The sequence below is a fragment of the Phyllobates terribilis genome, unplaced genomic scaffold, assembly GCF_046119375.1.
Source record: "Phyllobates terribilis strain yellow unplaced genomic scaffold, ASM4611937v1 Scaffold_34__1_contigs__length_13252353, whole genome shotgun sequence".
In the NCBI taxonomy this organism is placed as follows: domain Eukaryota; kingdom Metazoa; phylum Chordata; class Amphibia; order Anura; family Dendrobatidae; genus Phyllobates; species Phyllobates terribilis.
The window spans coordinates 3,181,395-3,196,077 of NW_027362794.1; the positions used below are offsets into that span (position 1 = coordinate 3,181,395).

General features: G+C 45.3%; 11 non-coding genes across 11 annotated transcripts; all 11 read left to right on the forward strand.

Moving 5' to 3' along the window:
• The first annotated feature begins 733 nt into the window (after positions 1-733).
• Positions 734-924, forward strand: LOC141182341 (U2 spliceosomal RNA). Its single transcript, XR_012257716.1, has one exon. It is a non-coding gene; the product is annotated as a U2 spliceosomal RNA (small nuclear RNA).
• A 1,112-nt stretch (positions 925-2,036) lies between these two features.
• Positions 2,037-2,227, forward strand: LOC141182185 (U2 spliceosomal RNA). The gene has a single exon (XR_012257575.1). It is a non-coding gene; the product is annotated as a U2 spliceosomal RNA (small nuclear RNA).
• A 1,117-nt stretch (positions 2,228-3,344) lies between these two features.
• LOC141182342 (U2 spliceosomal RNA) lies at positions 3,345-3,535 on the forward strand. Its single transcript, XR_012257717.1, has one exon. It is a non-coding gene; the product is annotated as a U2 spliceosomal RNA (small nuclear RNA).
• Positions 3,536-4,656: 1,121 nt separating this feature from the next.
• LOC141182343 (U2 spliceosomal RNA) lies at positions 4,657-4,847 on the forward strand. Its single transcript, XR_012257718.1, has one exon. It is a non-coding gene; the product is annotated as a U2 spliceosomal RNA (small nuclear RNA).
• Positions 4,848-5,965: 1,118 nt separating this feature from the next.
• Positions 5,966-6,156, forward strand: LOC141182345 (U2 spliceosomal RNA). Its single transcript, XR_012257720.1, has one exon. It is a non-coding gene; the product is annotated as a U2 spliceosomal RNA (small nuclear RNA).
• A 1,123-nt stretch (positions 6,157-7,279) lies between these two features.
• LOC141182346 (U2 spliceosomal RNA) lies at positions 7,280-7,470 on the forward strand. Its single transcript, XR_012257721.1, has one exon. It is a non-coding gene; the product is annotated as a U2 spliceosomal RNA (small nuclear RNA).
• Positions 7,471-8,589: 1,119 nt separating this feature from the next.
• Positions 8,590-8,780, forward strand: LOC141182347 (U2 spliceosomal RNA). The gene has a single exon (XR_012257722.1). It is a non-coding gene; the product is annotated as a U2 spliceosomal RNA (small nuclear RNA).
• A 1,118-nt stretch (positions 8,781-9,898) lies between these two features.
• Positions 9,899-10,089, forward strand: LOC141182348 (U2 spliceosomal RNA). The gene has a single exon (XR_012257723.1). It is a non-coding gene; the product is annotated as a U2 spliceosomal RNA (small nuclear RNA).
• Positions 10,090-11,207: 1,118 nt separating this feature from the next.
• LOC141182350 (U2 spliceosomal RNA) lies at positions 11,208-11,398 on the forward strand. Its single transcript, XR_012257724.1, has one exon. It is a non-coding gene; the product is annotated as a U2 spliceosomal RNA (small nuclear RNA).
• A 1,116-nt stretch (positions 11,399-12,514) lies between these two features.
• Positions 12,515-12,705, forward strand: LOC141181629 (U2 spliceosomal RNA). Its single transcript, XR_012257188.1, has one exon. It is a non-coding gene; the product is annotated as a U2 spliceosomal RNA (small nuclear RNA).
• A 1,118-nt stretch (positions 12,706-13,823) lies between these two features.
• LOC141182351 (U2 spliceosomal RNA) lies at positions 13,824-14,014 on the forward strand. The gene has a single exon (XR_012257725.1). It is a non-coding gene; the product is annotated as a U2 spliceosomal RNA (small nuclear RNA).
• The last annotated feature ends 669 nt before the right edge of the window (positions 14,015-14,683 follow it).

Below are 14,683 nucleotides of genomic sequence, written 5' to 3' on the forward strand. Positions count from 1 at the left end.
ATCAACAGCAGCCTTTTAAACTCACCTGAGCTAACAGGTATGTGAGCTGGTTACTCTGCTGCGCTTAAAATTTCTTTTTTGGTTTGCTACAATGCCTTTTCTGAAACGTTGTCTCCCTCTGCTGGAACACTGACTTCTTTCATTTAATGCCTGCAGACTATAAAAGAGAAACCAACCCAAAAAGTTTGGTTGATTAGTCTGTGGCATTCTTTTAAACTGTTGCTTATGGCGGTCTCTGTGAGCTTCTCAGTGACATTCAGCCATCCAGGTATCCCGCCTGCAGTAGACGGAATGTGGCAATGGAACGCTGGCTGCGCGTGTCATAATAGGCTCTGAGCCTTTATATACCTGCGCACAGCAGCAGCCACCTTCAGTCTGCTGCTGGACAGCCAGCAGCAGCAGCAGCAGGAGAGGTAATTAATCAGCAACCCTCCTGCTAAGGGTAGACAGCTGCTCGTTCCACCCCCCCCCCCGCCTTAATTGGTTCTCCTCCCTTCCAACTGTGTTGAGGCGGGTGGGAACAGCCGGGGGTTGAGGGTACTGTGCTAAAAGAGGTGGAGTTATGCAGATCTAAAACGCGTGGATTGCAGCAGCAGCAAGCCGAAAAGTGCAGGCATGTGAGGGATCTAGAGGTTGACAGCATGTCTTCTTAACGGGAGTCCAGGTGGCCATCTCCACAAATGGACTTTTCAGAATCCTTGGGTGGCACCGTAGTCGGAAACCAATTCTGGTTATCGCTTCTCGGCCTTTTGGCTAAGATCAAGTGTAGTATCTGTTCTTATCAGTTTAATATCTGATACGTCCCCTATCTGGGGACCATATATTAAATGGATTTTTAGAACAGGGAGATGGAAAAAGAGCTTGCTCTGTCCACTCCACGCATTGACCTGGTATTGCAGTATCTCCAGGACCGGTGCACCCCTTCTTTAATGCAGTTTCTAAAATCAGAAAGAATTGAATTCAATGCTTTTTGTTCATTTGGCTTGTTTGTCGGATTTTGGGATGGACTCTTTGGCTTTGCTTTTCTTCTCCTCATTGGATTTTTCATGTTAAAAGTTGCAGAAGCCAGATGACAAGCTCATTTTGGTTCAACTTCAGCAACTGTGCATTGCATTGCCATGTAATGTAATGCAATGCTATCTATCTAGCTCTCCCTCTATACTTCCTTTTGGATAAACAGACATATTAGGCAAGCATTTTGGAGCTTTCACCTAAATAACTACAGGTGGTGAGATAAGCTGCACAATATAATTGACCTTTCAGTATATTGTTGCACACACACCATCTATTTAGCAAATGCCCTTGTTATCAACAGCAGCCTTTTAAACTCACCTGAGCTAACAGGTATGTGAGCTGGTTACTCTGCTGCGCTTAAAATTTCTTTTTTGGTTTGCTACAATGCCTTTTCTGAAACGTTGTCTCCCTCTGCTGGAACACTGACTTCTTTCATTTAATGCCTGCAGACTATAAAAGAGAAACCAACCCAAAAAGTTTGGTTGATTAGTCTGTGGCATTCTTTTAAACTGTTGCTTATGGCGGTCTCTGTGAGCTTCTCAGTGACATTCAGCCATCCAGGTATCCCGCCTGCAGTAGACGGAATGTGGCAATGGAACGCTGGCTGCGCGTGTCATAATAGGCTCTGAGCCTTTATATACCTGCGCACAGCAGCAGCCACCTTCAGTCTGCTGCTGGACAGCCAGCAGCAGCAGCAGGAGAGGTAATTAATCAGCAACCCTCCTGCTAAGGGTAGACAGCTGCTCGTTCCACCCCCCCCCCGCCTTAATTGGTTCTCCTCCCTTCCAACGGTGTTGAGGCGGGTGGGAACAGCCGGGGGTTGAGGGTACTGTGCTAAAAGAGGTGGAGTTATGCAGATCTAAAACGCGTGGATTGCAGCAGCAGCAAGCCGAAAAGTGCAGGCATGTGAGGGATCTAGAGGTTGACAGCATGTCTTCTTAACGGGAGTCCAGGTGGCCATCTCCACAAATGGACTTTTCAGAATCCTTGGGTGGCACCGTAGTCGGAAACCAATTCTGGTTATCGCTTCTCGGCCTTTTGGCTAAGATCAAGTGTAGTATCTGTTCTTATCAGTTTAATATCTGATATGTCCCCTATCTGGGGACCATATATTAAATGGATTTTTAGAACAGGGAGATGGAAAAAGAGCTTGCTCTGTCCACTCCACGCATTGACCTGGTATTGCAGTATCTCCAGGACCGGTGCACCCCTTCTTTAATGCAGTTTCTAAAATCAGAAAGAATTGAATTCAATGCTTTTTGTTCATTTGGCTTGTTTGTCGGATTTTGGGATGGACTCTTTGGCTTTGCTTTTCTTCTCCTCATTGGATTTTTCATGTTAAAAGTTGCAGAAGCCAGATGACAAGCTCATTTTGGTTCAACTTCAGCAACTGTGCATTGCATTGCCATGTAATGTAATGCAATGCTATCTATCTAGCTCTCCCTCTATACTTCCTTTTGGATAAACAGACATATTAGGCAAGCATTTTGGAGCTTTCACCTAAATAACTACAGGTGGTGAGATAAGCTGCACAATATAATTGACCTTTCAGTATATTGTTGCACACACACCATCTATTTAGCAAATGCCCTTGTTATCAACAGCAGCCTTTTAAACTCACCTGAGCTAACAGGTATGTGAGCTGGTTACTCTGCTGCGCTTAAAATTTCTTTTTTGGTTTGCTACAATGCCTTTTCTGAAACGTTGTCTCCCTCTGCTGGAACACTGACTTCTTTCATTTAATGCCTGCAGACTATAAAAGAGAAACCAACCCAAAAAGTTTGGTTGATTAGTCTGTGGCATTCTTTTAAACTGTTGCTTATGGCGGTCTCTGTGAGCTTCTCAGTGACATTCAGCCATCCAGGTATCCCGCCTGCAGTAGACGGAATGTGGCAATGGAACGCTGGCTGCGCGTGTCATAATAGGCTCTGAGCCTTTATATACCTGCGCACAGCAGCAGCCACCTTCAGTCTGCTGCTGGACAGCCAGCAGCAGCAGCAGCAGCAGGAGAGGTAATTAATCAGCAACCCTCCTGCTAAGGGTAGACAGCTGCTCGTTCCACCCCTCCCCGCCTTAATTGGTTCTCCTCCCTTCCAACGGTGTTGAGGCGGGTGGGAACAGCCGGGGGTTGAGGGTACTGTGCTAAAAGAGGTGGAGTTATGCAGATCTAAAACGCGTGGATTGCAGCAGCAGCAAGCCGAAAAGTGCAGGCATGTGAGGGATCTAGAGGTTGACAGCATGTCTTCTTAACGGGAGTCCAGGTGGCCATCTCCACAAATGGACTTTTCAGAATCCTTGGGTGGCACCGTAGTCGGAAACCAATTCTGGTTATCGCTTCTCGGCCTTTTGGCTAAGATCAAGTGTAGTATCTGTTCTTATCAGTTTAATATCTGATACGTCCCCTATCTGGGGACCATATATTAAATGGATTTTTAGAACAGGGAGATGGAAAAAGAGCTTGCTCTGTCCACTCCACGCATTGACCTGGTATTGCAGTATCTCCAGGACCGGTGCACCCCTTCTTTAATGCAGTTTCTAAAATCAGAAAGAATTGAATTCAATGCTTTTTGTTCATTTGGCTTGTTTGTCGGATTTTGGGATGGACTCTTTGGCTTTGCTTTTCTTCTCCTCATTGGATTTTTCATGTTAAAAGTTGCAGAAGCCAGATGACAAGCTCATTTTGGTTCAACTTCAGCAACTGTGCATTGCATTGCCATGTAATGTAATGCAATGCTATCTATCTAGCTCTCCCTCTATACTTCCTTTTGGATAAACAGACATATTAGGCAAGCATTTTGGAGCTTTCACCTAAATAACTACAGGTGGTGAGATAAGCTGCCCAATATAATTGACCTTTCAGTATATTGTTGCACACACACTATCTATTTAGCAATTGCCCTTGTTATCAACAGCAGCCTTTTAAACTCACCTGAGCTAACAGGTATGTGAGCTGGTTACTCTGCTGCGCTTAAAATTTCTTTTTTGGTTTGCTACAATGCCTTTTCTGAAACGTTGTCTCCCTCTGCTGGAACACTGACTTCTTTCATTTAATGCCTGCAGACTATAAAAGAGAAACCAACCCAAAAAGTTTGGTTGATTAGTCTGTGGCATTCTTTTAAACTGTTGCTTATGGCGGTCTCTGTGAGCTTCTCAGTGACATTCAGCCATCCAGGTATCCCGCCTGCAGTAGACGGAATGTGGCAATGGAACGCTGGCTGCGCGTGTCATAATAGGCTCTGAGCCTTTATATACCTGCGCACAGCAGCAGCCACCTTCAGTCTGCTGCTGGAAAGCCAGCAGCAGCAGCAGCAGCAGGAGAGGTAATTAATCAGCAACCCTCCTGCTAAGGGTAGACAGCTGCTCGTTCCACCCCCCCCCCCCCGCCTTAATTGGTTCTCCTCCCTTCCAACGGTGTTGAGGCGGGTGGGAACAGCCGGGGGTTGAGGGTACTGTGCTAAAAGAGGTGGAGTTATGCAGATCTAAAACGCGTGGATTGCAGCAGCAGCAAGCCGAAAAGTGCAGGCATGTGAGGGATCTAGAGGTTGACAGCATGTCTTCTTAACGGGAGTCCAGGTGGCCATCTCCACAAATATACTTTTCAGAATCCTTGGGTGGCACCGTAGTCGGAAACCAATTCTGGTTATCGCTTCTCGGCCTTTTGGCTAAGATCAAGTGTAGTATCTGTTCTTATCAGTTTAATATCTGATACGTCCCCTATCTGGGGACCATATATTAAATGGATTTTTAGAACAGGGAGATGGAAAAAGAGCTTGCTCTGTCCACTCCACGCATTGACCTGGTATTGCAGTATCTCCAGGACCGGTGCACCCCTTCTTTAATGCAGTTTCTAAAATCAGAAAGAATTGAATTCAATGCTTTTTGTTCATTTGGCTTGTTTGTCGGATTTTGGGATGGACTCTTTGGCTTTGCTTTTCTTCTCCTCATTGGATTTTTCATGTTAAAAGTTGCAGAAGCCAGATGACAAGCTCATTTTGGTTCAACTTCAGCAACTGTGCATTGCATTGCCATGTAATGTAATGCAATGCTATCTATCTAGCTCTCCCTCTATACTTCCTTTTGGATAAACAGACATATTAGGCAAGCATTTTGGAGCTTTCACCTAAATAACTACAGGTGGTGAGATAAGCTGCACAATATAATTGACCTTTCAGTATATTGTTGCACACACACCATCTATTTAGCAAATGCCCTTGTTATCAACAGCAGCCTTTTAAACTCACCTGAGCTAACAGGTATGTGAGCTGGTTACTCTGCTGCGCTTAAAATTTCTTTTTTGGTTTGCTACAATGCCTTTTCTGAAACGTTGTCTCCCTCTGCTGGAACACTGACTTCTTTCATTTAATGCCTGCAGACTATAAAAGAGAAACCAACCCAAAAAGTTTGGTTGATTAGTCTGTGGCATTCTTTTAAACTGTTGCTTATGGCGGTCTCTGTGAGCTTCTCAGTGACATTCAGCCATCCAGGTATCCCGCCTGCAGTAGACGGAATGTGGCAATGGAACGCTGGCTGCGCGTGTCATAATAGGCTCTGAGCCTTTATATACCTGCGCACAGCAGCAGCCACCTTCAGTCTGCTGCTGGACAGCCAGCAGCAGCAGCAGCAGCAGGAGAGGTAATTAATCAGCAACCCTCCTGCTAAGGGTAGACAGCTGCTCGTTCCACCCCCCCCCCGCCTTAATTGGTTCTCCTCCCTTCCAATGGTGTTGAGGCGGGTGGGAACAGCCGGGGGTTGAGGGTACTGTGCTAAAAGAGGTGGAGTTATGCAGATCTAAAACGCGTGGATTGCAGCAGCAGCAAGCCGAAAATTGCAGGCATGTGAGGGATCTAGAGGTTGACAGCATGTCTTCTTAACGGGAGTCCAGGTGGCCATCTCCACAAATGGACTTTTCAGAATCCTTGGGTGGCACCGTAGTCGGAAACCAATTCTGGTTATCGCTTCTCGGCCTTTTGGCTAAGATCAAGTGTAGTATCTGTTCTTATCAGTTTAATATCTGATACGTCCCCTATCTGGGGACCATATATTAAATGGATTTTTAGAACAGGGAGATGGAAAAAGAGCTTGCTCTGTCCACTCCACGCATTGACCTGGTATTGCAGTATCTCCAGGACCGGTGCACCCCTTCTTTAATGCAGTTTCTAAAATCAGAAAGAATTGAATTCAATGCTTTTTGTTCATTTGGCTTGTTTGTCGGATTTTGGGATGGACTCTTTGGCTTTGCTTTTCTTCTCCTCATTGGATTTTTCATGTTAAAAGTTGCAGAAGCCAGATGACAAGCTCATTTTGGTTCAACTTCAGCAACTGTGCATTGCATTGCCATGTAATGTACTGCAATGCTATCTATCTAGCTCTCCCTCTATACTTCCTTTTGGATAAACAGACATATTAGGCAAGCATTTTGGAGCTTTCACCTAAATAACTACAGGTGGTGAGATAAGCTGCACAATATAATTGACCTTTCAGTATATTGTTGCACACACACCATCTATTTAGCAAATGCCCTTGTTATCAACAGCAGCCTTTTAAACTCACCTGAGCTAACAGGTATGTGAGCTGGTTACTCTGCTGCGCTTAAAATTTCTTTTTTGGTTTGCTACAATGCCTTTTCTGAAACGTTGTCTCCCTCTGCTGGAACACTGACTTCTTTCATTTAATGCCTGCAGACTATAAAAGAGAAACCAACCCAAAAAGTTTGGTTGATTAGTCTGTGGCATTCTTTTAAACTGTTGCTTATGGCGGTCTCTGTGAGCTTCTCAGTGACATTCAGCCATCCAGGTATCCCGCCTGCAGTAGACGGAATGTGGCAATGGAACGCTGGCTGCGCGTGTCATAATAGGCTCTGAGCCTTTATATACCCGCGCACAGCAGCAGCCACCTTCAGTCTGCTGCTGGACAGCCAGCAGCAGCAGCAGCAGCAGCAGGAGAGGTAATTAATCAGCAACCCTTCTGCTAAGGGTAGACAGCTGCTCGTTCCACCCCCCCCCCCCGCCTTAATTGGTTCTCCTCCCTTCCAACGGTGTTGAGGCGGGTGGGAACAGCCGGGGGTTGAGGGTACTGTGCTAAAAGAGGTGGAGTTATGCAGATCTAAAACGCGTGGATTGCAGCAGCAGCAAGCCGAAAAGTGCAGGCATGTGAGGGATCTAGAGGTTGACAGCATGTCTTCTTAACGGGAGTCCAGGTGGCCATCTCCACAAATGGACTTTTCAGAATCCTTGGGTGGCACCGTAGTCGGAAACCAATTCTGGTTATCGCTTCTCGGCCTTTTGGCTAAGATCAAGTGTAGTATCTGTTCTTATCAGTTTAATATCTGATACGTCCCCTATCTGGGGACCATATATTAAATGGATTTTTAGAACAGGGAGATGGAAAAAGAGCTTGCTCTGTCCACTCCACGCATTGACCTGGTATTGCAGTATCTCCAGGACCGGTGCACCCCTTCTTTAATGCAGTTTCTAAAATCAGAAAGAATTGAATTCAATGCTTTTTGTTCATTTGGCTTGTTTGTCGGATTTTGGGATGGACTCTTTGGCTTTTCTTTTCTTCTCCTCATTGGATTTTTCATGTTAAAAGTTGCAGAAGCCAGATGACAAGCTCATTTTGGTTCAACTTCAGCAACTGTGCATTGCATTGCCATGTAATGTAATGCAATGCTATCTATCTAGCTCTCCCTCTATACTTCCTTTTGGATAAACAGACATATTAGGCAAGCATTTTGGAGCTTTCACCTAAATAACTACAGGTGGTGAGATAAGCTGCACAATATAATTGACCTTTCAGTATATTGTTGCACACACACCATCTATTTAGCAAATGCCCTTGTTATCAACAGCAGCCTTTTAAACTCACCTGAGCTAACAGGTATGTGAGCTGGTTACTCTGCTGCGCTTAAAATTTCTTTTTTGGTTTGCTACAATGCCTTTTCTGAAACGTTGTCTCCCTCTGCTGGAACACTGACTTCTTTCATTTAATGCCTGCAGACTATAAAAGAGAAACCAACCCAAAAAGTTTGGTTGATTAGTCTGTGGCATTCTTTTAAACTGTTGCTTATGGCGGTCTCTGTGAGCTTCTCAGTGACATTCAGCCATCCAGGTATCCCGCCTGCAGTAGACGGAATGTGGCAATGGAACGCTGGCTGCGCGTGTCATAATAGGCTCTGAGCCTTTATATACCTGCGCACAGCAGCAGCCACCTTCAGTCTGCTGCTGGACAGCCAGCAGCAGCAGCAGCAGCAGGAGAGGTAATTAATCAGCAACCCTCCTGCTAAGGGTAGACAGCTGCTCGTTCCACCCCCCCCCCCGCCTTAATTGGTTCTCCTCCCTTCCAACGGTGTTGAGGCGGGTGGGAACAGCCGGGGGTTGAGGGTACTGTGCTAAAAGAGGTGGAGTTATGCAGATCTAAAACGCGTGGATTGCAGCAGCAGCAAGCCGAAAAGTGCAGGCATGTGAGGGATCTAGAGGTTGACAGCATGTCTTCTTAACGGGAGTCCAGGTGGCCATCTCCACAAATGGACTTTTCAGAATCCTTGGGTGGCACCGTAGTCGGAAACCAATTCTGGTTATCGCTTCTCGGCCTTTTGGCTAAGATCAAGTGTAGTATCTGTTCTTATCAGTTTAATATCTGATACGTCCCCTATCTGGGGACCATATATTAAATGGATTTTTAGAACAGGGAGATGGAAAAAGAGCTTGCTCTGTCCACTCCACGCATTGACCTGGTATTGCAGTATCTCCAGGACCGGTGCACCCCTTCTTTAATGCAGTTTCTAAAATCAGAAAGAATTGAATTCAATGCTTTTTGTTCATTTGGCTTGTTTGTCGGATTTTGGGATGGACTCTTTGGCTTTGCTTTTCTTCTCCTCATTGGATTTTTCATGTTAAAAGTTGCAGAAGCCAGATGACAAGCTCATTTTGGTTCAACTTCAGCAACTGTGCATTGCATTGCCATGTAATGTAATGCAATGCTATCTATCTAGCTCTCCCTCTATACTTCCTTTTGGATAAACAGACATATTAGGCAAGCATTTTGGAGCTTTCACCTAAATAACTACAGGTGGTGAGATAAGCTGCACAATATAATTGACCTTTCAGTATATTGTTGCACACACACTATCTATTTAGCAATTGCCCTTGTTATCAACAGCAGCCTTTTAAACTCACCTGAGCTAACAGGTATGTGAGCTGGTTACTCTGCTGCGCTTAAAATTTCTTTTTTGGTTTGCTACAATGCCTTTTCTGAAACGTTGTCTCCCTCTGCTGGAACACTGACTTCTTTCATTTAATGCCTGCAGACTATAAAAGAGAAACCAACCCAAAAAGTTTGGTTGATTAGTCTGTGGCATTCTTTTAAACTGTTGCTTATGGCAGTCTCTGTGAGCTTCTCAGTGACATTCAGCCATCCAGGTATCCCGCCTGCAGTAGACGGAATGTGGCAATGGAACGCTGGCTGCGCGTGTCATAATAGGCTCTGAGCCTTTATATACCTGCGCACAGCAGCAGCCACCTTCAGTCTGCTGCTGGACAGCCAGCAGCAGCAGCAGCAGCAGGAGAGGTAATTAATCAGCAACCCTCCTGCTAAGGGTAGACAGCTGCTCGTTCCACCCCCCCCCCGCCTTAATTGGTTCTCCTCCCTTCCAACGGTGTTGAGGCGGGTGGGAACAGCCGGGGGTTGAGGGTACTGTGCTAAAAGAGGTGGAGTTATGCAGATCTAAAACGCGTGGATTGCAGCAGCAGCAAGCCGAAAAGTGCAGGCATGTGAGGGATCTAGAGGTTGACAGCATGTCTTCTTAACGGGAGTCCAGGTGGCCATCTCCACAAATGGACTTTTCAGAATCCTTGGGTGGCACCGTAGTCGGAAACCAATTCTGGTTATCGCTTCTCGGCCTTTTGGCTAAGATCAAGTGTAGTATCTGTTCTTATCAGTTTAATATCTGATACGTCCCCTATCTGGGGACCATATATTAAATGGATTTTTAGAACAGGGAGATGGAAAAAGAGCTTGCTCTGTCCACTCCACGCATTGACCTGGTATTGCAGTATCTCCAGGACCGGTGCACCCCTTCTTTAATGCAGTTTCTAAAATCAGAAAGAATTGAATTCAATGCTTTTTGTTCATTTGGCTTGTTTGTCGGATTTTGGGATGGACTCTTTGGCTTTGCTTTTCTTCTCCTCATTGGATTTTTCATGTTAAAAGTTGCAGAAGCCAGATGACAAGCTCATTTTGGTTCAACTTCAGCAACTGTGCATTGCATTGCCATGTAATGTACTGCAATGCTATCTATCTAGCTCTCCCTCTATACTTCCTTTTGGATAAACAGACATATTAGGCAAGCATTTTGGAGCTTTCACCTAAATAACTACAGGTGGTGAGATAAGCTGCACAATATAATTGACCTTTCAGTATATTGTTGCACACACACCATCTATTTAGCAAATGCCCTTGTTATCAACAGCAGCCTTTTAAACTCACCTGAGCTAACAGGTATGTGAGCTGGTTACTCTGCTGCGCTTAAAATTTATTTTTTGGTTTGCTACAATGCCTTTTCTGAAACGTTGTCTCCCTCTGCTGGAACACTGACTTCTTTCATTTAATGCCTGCAGACTATAAAAGAGAAACCAACCCAAAAAGTTTGGTTGATTAGTCTGTGGCATTCTTTTAAACTGTTGCTTATGGCGGTCTCTGTGAGCTTCTCAGTGACATTCAGCCATCCAGGTATCCCGCCTGCAGTAGACGGAATGTGGCAATGGAACGCTGGCTGCGCGTGTCATAATAGGCTCTGAGCCTTTATATACCCGCGCACAGCAGCAGCCACCTTCAGTCTGCTGCTGGACAGCCAGCAGCAGCAGCAGCAGCAGGAGAGGTAATTAATCAGCAACCCTTCTGCTAAGGGTAGACAGCTGCTCGTTCCACCCCCCCCCCGCCTTAATTGGTTCTCCTCCCTTCCAACGGTGTTGAGGCGGGTGGGAACAGCCGGGGGTTGAGGGTACTGTGCTAAAAGAGGTGGAGTTATGCAGATCTAAAACGCGTGGATTGCAGCAGCAGCAAGCCGAAAAGTGCAGGCATGTGAGGGATCTAGAGGTTGACAGCATGTCTTCTTAACGGGAGTCCAGGTGGCCATCTCCACAAATGGACTTTTCAGAATCCTTGGGTGGCACCGTAGTCGGAAACCAATTCTGGTTATCGCTTCTCGGCCTTTTGGCTAAGATCAAGTGTAGTATCTGTTCTTATCAGTTTAATATCTGATACGTCCCCTATCTGGGGACCATATATTAAATGGATTTTTAGAACAGGGAGATGGAAAAAGAGCTTGCTCTGTCCACTCCACGCATTGACCTGGTATTGCAGTATCTCCAGGACCGGTGCACCCCTTCTTTAATGCAGTTTCTAAAATCAGAAAGAATTGAATTCAATGCTTTTTGTTCATTTGGCTTGTTTGTCGGATTTTGGGATGGACTCTTTGGCTTTGCTTTTCTTCTCCTCATTGGATTTTTCATGTTAAAAGTTGCAGAAGCCAGATGACAAGCTCATTTTGGTTCAACTTCAGCAACTGTGCATTGCATTGCCATGTAATGTAATGCAATGCTATCTATCTAGCTCTCCCTCTATACTTCCTTTTGGATAAACAGACATATTAGGCAAGCATTTTGGAGCTTTCACCTAAATAACTACAGGTGGTGAGATAAGCTGCACAATATAATTGACCTTTCAGTATATTGTTGCACACACACCATCTATTTAGCAAATGCCCTTGTTATCAACAGCAGCCTTTTAAACTCACCTGAGCTAACAGGTATGTGAGCTGGTTACTCTGCTGCGCTTAAAATTTCTTTTTTGGTTTGCTACAATGCCTTTTCTGAAACGTTGTCTCCCTCTGCTGGAACACTGACTTCTTTCATTTAATGCCTGCAGACTATAAAAGAGAAACCAACCCAAAAAGTTTGGTTGATTAGTCTGTGGCATTCTTTTAAACTGTTGCTTATGGCGGTCTCTGTGAGCTTCTCAGTGACATTTAGCCATCCAGGTATCCCGCCTGCAGTAGACGGAATGTGGCAATGGAACGCTGGCTGCGCGTGTCATAATAGGCTCTGAGCCTTTATATACCTGCGCACAGCAGCAGCCACCTTCAGTCTGCTGCTGGACAGCCAGCAGCAGCAGCAGCAGCAGGAGAGGTAATTAATCAGCAACCCTCCTGCTAAGGGTAGACAGCTGCTCGTTCCACCCCCCCCGCCTTAATTGGTTCTCCTCCCTTCCAACGGTGTTGAGGCGGGTGGGAACAGCCGGGGGTTGAGGGTACTGTGCTAAAAGAGGTGGAGTTATGCAGATCTAAAACGCGTGGATTGCAGCAGCAGCAAGCCGAAAAGTGCAGGCATGTGAGGGATCTAGAGGTTGACAGCATGTCTTCTTAACGGGAGTCCAGGTGGCCATCTCCACAAATGGACTTTTCAGAATCCTTGGGTGGCACCGTAGTCGGAAACCAATTCTGGTTATCGCTTCTCGGCCTTTTGGCTAAGATCAAGTGTAGTATCTGTTCTTATCAGTTTAATATCTGATACATCCCCTATCTGGGGACCATATATTAAATGGATTTTTAGAACAGGGAGATGGAAAAAGAGCTTGCTCTGTCCACTCCACGCATTGACCTGGTATTGCAGTATCTCCAGGACCGGTGCACCCCTTCTTTAATGCAGTTTCTAAAATCAGAAAGAATTGAATTCAATGCTTTTTGTTCATTTGGCTTGTTTGTCGGATTTTGGGATGGACTCTTTGGCTTTGCTTTTCTTCTCCTCATTGGATTTTTCATGTTAAAAGTTGCAGAAGCCAGATGACAAGCTCATTTTGGTTCAACTTCAGCAACTGTGCATTGCATTGCCATGTAATGTAATGCAATGCTATCTATCTAGCTCTCCCTCTATACTTCCTTTTGGATAAACAGACATATTAGGCAAGCATTTTGGAGCTTTCACCTAAATAACTACAGGTGGTGAGATAAGCTGCACAATATAATTGACCTTTCAGTATATTGTTGCACACACACCATCTATTTAGCAAATGCCCTTGTTATCAACAGCAGCCTTTTAAACTCACCTGAGCTAACAGGTATGTGAGCTGGTTACTCTGCTGCGCTTAAAATTTCTTTTTTGGTTTGCTACAATGCCTTTTCTGAAACGTTGTCTCCCTCTGCTGGAACACTGACTTCTTTCATTTAATGCCTGCAGACTATAAAAGAGAAACCAACCCAAAAAGTTTGGTTGATTAGTCTGTGGCATTCTTTTAAACTGTTGCTTATGGCGGTCTCTGTGAGCTTCTCAGTGACATTCAGCCATCCAGGTATCCCGCCTGCAGTAGACGGAATGTGGCAATGGAACGCTGGCTGCGCGTGTCATAATAGGCTCTGAGCCTTTATATACCTGCGCACAGCAGCAGCCACCTTCAGTCTGCTGCTGGACAGCCAGCAGCAGCAGCAGCAGGAGAGGTAATTAATCAGCAACCCTCCTGCTAAGGGTAGACAGCTGCTCGTTCCACCCCCCACCCCCCGCCTTAATTGGTTCTCCTCCCTTCCAACGGTGTTGAGGCGGGTGGGAACAGCCGGGGGTTGAGGGTACTGTGCTAAAAGAGGTGGAGTTATGCAGATCTAAAACGCGTGGATTGCAGCAGCAGCAAGCCGAAAAGTGCAGGCATGTGAGGGATCTAGAGGTTGACAGCATGTCTTCTTAACGGGAGTCCAGGTGGCCATCTCCACAAATGGACTTTTCAGAATCCTTGGGTGGCACCGTAGTCGGAAACCAATTCTGGTTATCGCTTCTCGGCCTTTTGGCTAAGATCAAGTGTAGTATCTGTTCTTATCAGTTTAATATCTGATACGTCCCCTATCTGGGGACCATATATTAAATGGATTTTTAGAACAGGGAGATGGAAAAAGAGCTTGCTCTGTCCACTCCACGCATTGACCTGGTATTGCAGTATCTCCAGGACCGGTGCACCCCTTCTTTAATGCAGTTTCTAAAATCAGAAAGAATTGAATTCAATGCTTTTTGTTCATTTGGCTTGTTTGTCGGATTTTGGGATGGACTCTTTGGCTTTGCTTTTCTTCTCCTCATTGGATTTTTCATGTTAAAAGTTGCAGAAGCCAGATGACAAGCTCATTTTGGTTCAACTTCAGCAACTGTGCATTGCATTGCCATGTAATGTAATGCAATGCTATCTATCTAGCTCTCCCTCTATACTTCCTTTTGGATAAACAGACATATTAGGCAAGCATTTTGGAGCTTTCACCTAAATAACTACAGGTGGTGAGATAAGCTGCACAATATAATTGACCTTTCAGTATATTGTTGCACACACACCATCTATTTAGCAAATGCCCTTGTTATCAACAGCAGCCTTTTAAACTCACCTGAGCTAACAGGTATGTGAGCTGGTTACTCTGCTGCGCTTAAAATTTCTTTTTTGGTTTGCTACAATGCCTTTTCTGAAACGTTGTCTCCCTCTGCTGGAACACTGACTTCTTTCATTTAATGCCTGCAGACTATAAAAGAGAAACCAACCCAAAAAGTTTGGTTGATTAGTCTGTGGCATTCTTTTAAACTGTTGCTTATGGCGGTCTCTGTGAGCTTCTCAGTGACATTCAGCCATCCAGGTATCCCGCCTGCAGTAG